General features: G+C 39.3%; 1 protein-coding gene across 4 annotated transcripts in view; it reads right to left on the reverse strand.

Annotated features, from left to right (window-relative positions):
- The window catches only part of ADGRL1 (adhesion G protein-coupled receptor L1), a 617,999-nt gene extending 614,459 nt beyond the window's left edge, over positions 1-3,540 (reverse strand). For all 4 annotated transcript variants that reach the window (XM_082254819.1, XM_082254817.1, XM_082254818.1 and 1 more), the window contains exon 1: positions 2,238-3,540. The gene's annotated coding sequence lies outside the window, so the exon portion shown is untranslated. The remainder of the gene's footprint in view (positions 1-2,237) is intronic.
- Between the last annotated feature and the right edge of the window lie 2,782 nt (positions 3,541-6,322).

Raw genomic sequence — 6,322 nt, forward strand, 5'->3', positions numbered from 1 at the left:
GTCACCTGGCTTTGTTTTAGCTTTTTCTAGATCACACTGTTAGAAATAACAAGAGAGGGTTGATCTAGTTTCTTTTCATCCTTGCTGACTACATATCAATGAATAAAATATTACAACTCCCTAAATTACATGTTGGGACCACATATAGGGGCTGAGGGTTTTGTTTCTTTTACAAATGTTACACATTGCACAGGTAGTCACATCTCGGGGTTCCAGAACACCCTAATACTTCAATCTTGGGTCCCAGAACAATCACATAATAATCACATCTTGGAGTTCCAGAACAACGGAATATTTCTTTGTTGGGTCCCAGAACAATCACACAACAATGGTTAAGAGTAATAATTTAAAAATGGTTGAACACTCTAGCTTTATGGATAATTCCAAACACTTGTAACCCCAATGTTCCAAAAAACCCTAATACTTCATTCTTGGGTCCCAGAACAATCACACAATAATAACATCTTGGGGTTCCAGAACACCGGAATATTTATTTGTTGGGTCCCAGAACAATTACAGTAGTTAAGGGTAATAATTTAAAAATGGTTGCACACTACAGCTCTATGGATAATTCCAAACACTTGTAACCCCAATGTTCGAGAAAACCCTAATACTTCATTGTTGGGTCCCAGAACAATCACACAACAATGGTTAAGACTAATAATTTAAAAATGGTTGAACACTACAGCTCTATGGATAATTCCAAACACTTATAACCCCAATGTTCCAGAAAACCCTAATACTTCATTCTTGGGTCCCAGAACAATCACACAATGATAACATCTTGGGGTTCCAGAACACCGGAATATTTATTTGTTGGGTCCCAGAACAATTACAGTGGTTAAGGGTAATAATTTTAAAATGGTCGAACGCTACAGCTCTATGGAAAATTCCAAACACTTGTAACCCCAACATTTCATCCCATCATTCATCCTAACTGTGAAAATTCAATTAAAATAAATTCCTAACATTCACTCTTAAAATTAAGTCTTAAACTTATTTAAAAATAAATCTTAAGTTAAATTATTATGAACTCCTAAAATGCACTCTTAAAATTGACTTTTAAATCAAAATTAAAATCAACTCTTAAATTAAATTAAAATAAAATATATTAAATTAATTCACCATTATCACTTAACTTTAAACCTTAACTGATCGCATAACATAAAAACCCCTAACCGTTAAGCTTAACCACTCAACCTTTGACCCTAACCCAAAACTAATATTCAGCACTAATAAACTCTTGAATAGCCACACTTACATTAGCGGGCCTGGAACTCTTAACACCAAGAGCCATTACCCCTCACTGATATCTCTGTGTCAAAAACTACTGATCTGACCATTAGAGTAATAACCTGATTTATGTGTTGGGATCATTGTCATTCCATGAAAAGCTCATCGATGACAGGTTCTCTTTAATTAGATCTGCAATGCCCACTGGATAAGTGTGATCTGCCAACCAGGTATATTTTCAATGCATAAAACCTCTTCCCGAGTTCCAGACAAAAATAACCAAGACGTATGTTGTTAACCTTAAAAAAGCGAATGAGTTGAGCCGTACATGTCATAATATAGCATGGGTGCATTATCAGTGCATGAGCCTGGACATTTGGAATTTGCAAGGGGGGGGGGGGGAATAAAAGAAGAGCATTATGCTGTGAGACACTCTGCCACTGGACATTCCTACAAGAAAGACCACCTTCTGATGAACATATGACTGACCGCTCGGGAAAGAGAGAGCCTCTGCATCAGAGTAGATGGCCATACTGGAAGACAGGCTTCCTCCCATAACCAGAGGCCAACTGGCCTGTACAGGGCTGTCTGTAATCAATTATGTATAATATGGACTCCCAGAGAAGAGAAGAGCAGGAAGAAGACCCATATAAGATAGATAGATAGACAGAAAAAAAAGAGAGAGAATTTATAAAATAGACATATATTTATAGAAATATCTAACCAGACTCATCAATATGTATACACACAGTCTTCCTATACATACTCACTCTTCGTATTTTTCATTTCTATATATACAAAGATTAGACTAAAATAATATGGATTATAACAACACCGAAATACTCGTACGGTCTAATGCACCTACATATATTTCAATCACAGCGTGCATTACGGAATATATATATTCTGCATTTTGTTTACTTGTATGCCTAGCCATATATCCCATGCACATTATGTACACACTGCATGCCTATGCAGACATACACCGCTCTTGTGCCCCTTACCTTGTTATACTGTCTTTTTTCCAGATGTTTAGTTTTTTTTTTTTAAAGGTCTGGGGTAAAAGCTGGTCACCGATTCTCTTCTAGAAGACCACCTGCCGTGGACATTATTCCACAGGGGAGGAGCCTGGCAGACAAGCCCCACCTCCTGCGCTTTGTTGCCACTGTCCAAGGATGTACAATTAACACTGGCCCTTTGTCAACAAGGCAGTAGTCCACGTCTATGTGCAGAGCTGGGTACAAAACAGCCTCTTTTTTTCGAGTGGTATAATATGGCCAATGGTTTTGGCAGTCCTTTTGATTTGGCGATCTCTGTGGCACGGTGCAAACAGTCTGACAATTCAAAATGTTTTTTTTTTTTCTTTTTTAATTCTCCGCTTCCAACAAGCCAACTGACTGCAGATGTTTGGGTATTATTTTTTCTTTTTTCCCCACCGAAACTGCAATTTGTATAGATTCTCAGTCTCCTAAGCTTGTATTAGCTGCCAGGCGTTTCGTGGTAAACACTCCTTTTTGATTTGGCATGTTTGTATTTGGTGGGCCTTGCCATAGGTCAGTAGGCTTCCCTCTTCATATGCTTTCCGTATTCGTCGCCGCTGTTGGATTCTCACTAAGCACGAGACTGGCGGCGATCCTGCAAGCTGTTTTTTTTTTTTTTTTCTCCTTTTCTCGATTCTCTGCTAGCCGCAGAATGAATGGAAGACGGTCGTTCTGCACGATGCACTAGGGGGGGGGGGGGATCCTTCTGGCCTGACGGTGCTCAGGTCCTTTCTGGCACGCTAGCCATTGCGGGATTGCCGGTAGTCAGGGATGGAGGAAGGGGGGGGTGTCATTGGTTGCTTGTCTGAATTAAACTCGCATGGGATTCGTACATCCCCCACCTGTCAGAGGATATTAACCCTCTTGTCTACTCTTCTTTTACTGCTTGCTTAACCTGACGGCTTTCGATAAATAGTAACTGATGTCCATCCAACAGCTTCCTATCCCCAGGTGGCCCGGCTGCTGTCCAGGGTGCTAGCAAAGCTGCCTTGAGATTCTTGAAGCACCTGCTAGGTAGCCAACGCTGGTTGGTCAATGCCCACTTGTATCCGAAGGTCTGATAGCAGCAGCAGCAATCTTTGCATCCATCCTACTAAGCATGATCAGCAGCATAGGAAAGCGATCACTAGCCACAGCTATGAAAACAGAAGCCAGCCCCCTTGTTTTCTGCTCTTAGGAAGATTGTAGACACCCCTCTGTGATCTCATTATTTGTCCTGTCCTCTCTTCATATCTGTGCTGGCTATCTGAGATCTCCCCTCGTCCTCTCCATCTTTAACCTCCTGATCCTGTGCGTTGCCGGCAGTCGGTCTATTGTGCGGCGGTGGGCAGCTGTCTCGGCTATGCTCGGCGGTCTCTGGCTACCTGTCCATCTCTTCTCCTCTTTTCCAGCATTCCTCTAGAAGACAGCAAGGGCTGGATGTCTCTTTTTTTCTTGCCAGGATCTGATGTGCTCTCTCTCTCTCTCTCTCTCTCTCTCTGCTCCTCTTCTTTGCTATTTTTTTATCCCACGTAAAGAAATAACAAAGAAAATAAATGAGAGATTGTGGGGCTGTTTCAGTCTCCCTGCCCCTCCTCCGTCTCTCCCTCCCTTGCTCTCTCTCTCTCTCTCTCTCCTTCCCTCCCCCTCACTCCTTTTAACCCTCTCTCACATTCAGATTTCTTCACCTATCTGTGTCTCTTTCATCTCAGCTGCCTTTTATGTTGTCAGTGGTGCTACCTGCCATGCCAGACCCCCTGAGCTGCCACCCTGGATGTGTGTGTGTGTTATTGTACCACCCCCCAATATTTCCACAGCCCCCCTCCACCTTCTCTGTCCCCCCTCACTCCATCCATCTCTCCCAATCTCCACCCTCTGCTCCCTCCTCTCCTCCTTCTCTCGCTCACTCCATCTTTCTCCTGCTTCATCCACCTCTCTCTGTACAAACATTTCTGTCTCGCTCCATCTTTTCTCCCCTCCCCTCTGTCATCCCTCTTATAGCAATCTCCCATCCGAGCTCCATACCTCTCTGTACATGTGTGTATACATATACCATACATATATACATACATATATATATATAGCAATCTCCCATCCGAGCTCCATACCTCTCTGTACATGTGTGTATACATATACCATACATACATATATATATATATATATATATATATATATATACATAGCAATCTCCCATCCTCGCTCCATACCTCTCTGTACATGTGTGTATACATATACCATACATATATACATACATATATATATATATATATATATACATACATATATATATATAGCAATCTCCCATCCTCGCTCCATACCTCTCTGTACATGTGTGTATACATATACCATACATATATATATATATACATAGCAATCTCCCATCCTCGCTCCATACCTCTCTGTACATGTGTGTATACATATACCATACATACATAATATATAGCAATCTCCCATCCTCGCTCCATACCTCTCTGTACATGTGTGTATACATATACCATACATATATATATATATATATATATATAGCAATCTCCCATCCTCGCTCCATACCTCTCTGTACATGTGTGTATACATATACCATACATATATACATACATATATATATATATACATACATATATATATATAGCAATCTCCCATCCTCGCTCCATACCTCTCTGTACATGTGTGTGTACATATACCATACATATATACATACATATATATATATATAGCAATCTCCCATCCTCGCTCCATACCTCTCTGTACACGTGTGTGTACATATACCATACATATATACATACATATATATATATAGCAATCTACCATCCTCGCTCCATACCTCTCTGTACATGTGTGTGTACATATACAATATACCATACATACATATATATATATATATATATATATATATAGCAATCTCCCATCCTCGCTCCATACCTCTCTGTACATGTGTGTGTACATATACCATACATACATATATATATATATATATATATATATATATATAGCAATCTACCATCCTCGCTCCATACCTCTCTGTACATGTGTGTGTACATATACAATATACCATACATACATATATATATATATATATATATAGCAATCTCCCATCCTCGCTCCATACGTCTCTGTACATGTGTGTATACATATACCATATATATATATATATATATATATATATATATATATATATATATATAGCAATCTCCCATCCTCGCTCCATACCTCTCTGTACATGTGTGTGTACATATACCATACATACATATATATATATATATATATATATATATATATATATAGCAATCTCCCATCCTCCCTCCATACCTCTCTGTACATGTGTGTGTACATATACCATATACCATACATACATATATATATATATAGCAATCTCTCATCCTCGCTCCATACCTCTCTGTACATGTGTGTATACATATACCATACATACATATATATATATAGCAATCTCCCATCCTCGCTCCATACCTCTCTGTATATGTGTGTGTATACATATACCATACATACATACATATATATATATATATATATATATATATATATATAGAGAGAGCAATCTCCCATCCTCACTCCATACCTCTCTGTACATGTGTGTGTACACATATACCATACATACATATATATATATATATATAGCAATCTCCCATCCTCGCTCCATACCTCTCTGCACATGTGTGTGTGTATACATATACCATACATACATATATATAGCAATCTCCCATCCTCGCTCCATACCTCTCTGTACATGTGTGTGTATACATATACCATATACATATATATATATATATATATATATATATATATATATATAGCAATCTCCCATCCTCACTCCATACCTCTCTGTACATGTGTGTGTGTGTGTGTATACATATACCATACATATATATATATATATATACACAGTGCAGCACACATACAGCTCAGTACACCCTCCATACATGTCAGTATACACAGTGCAGCACGCATACAGCTCAGTACACCCTCCACACATGTCTGTATACACAGTGCAGCACACATACAGCTCACTACACCCTCCATACGTGTCAGTATACACAGTGCAGCACACATACAGC

The sequence above is a fragment of the Pelophylax lessonae genome (genome assembly GCF_965119305.1).
Source record: "Pelophylax lessonae genome assembly, chromosome: 4".
Taxonomy (NCBI): Eukaryota; Metazoa; Chordata; class Amphibia; order Anura; family Ranidae; genus Pelophylax; species Pelophylax lessonae.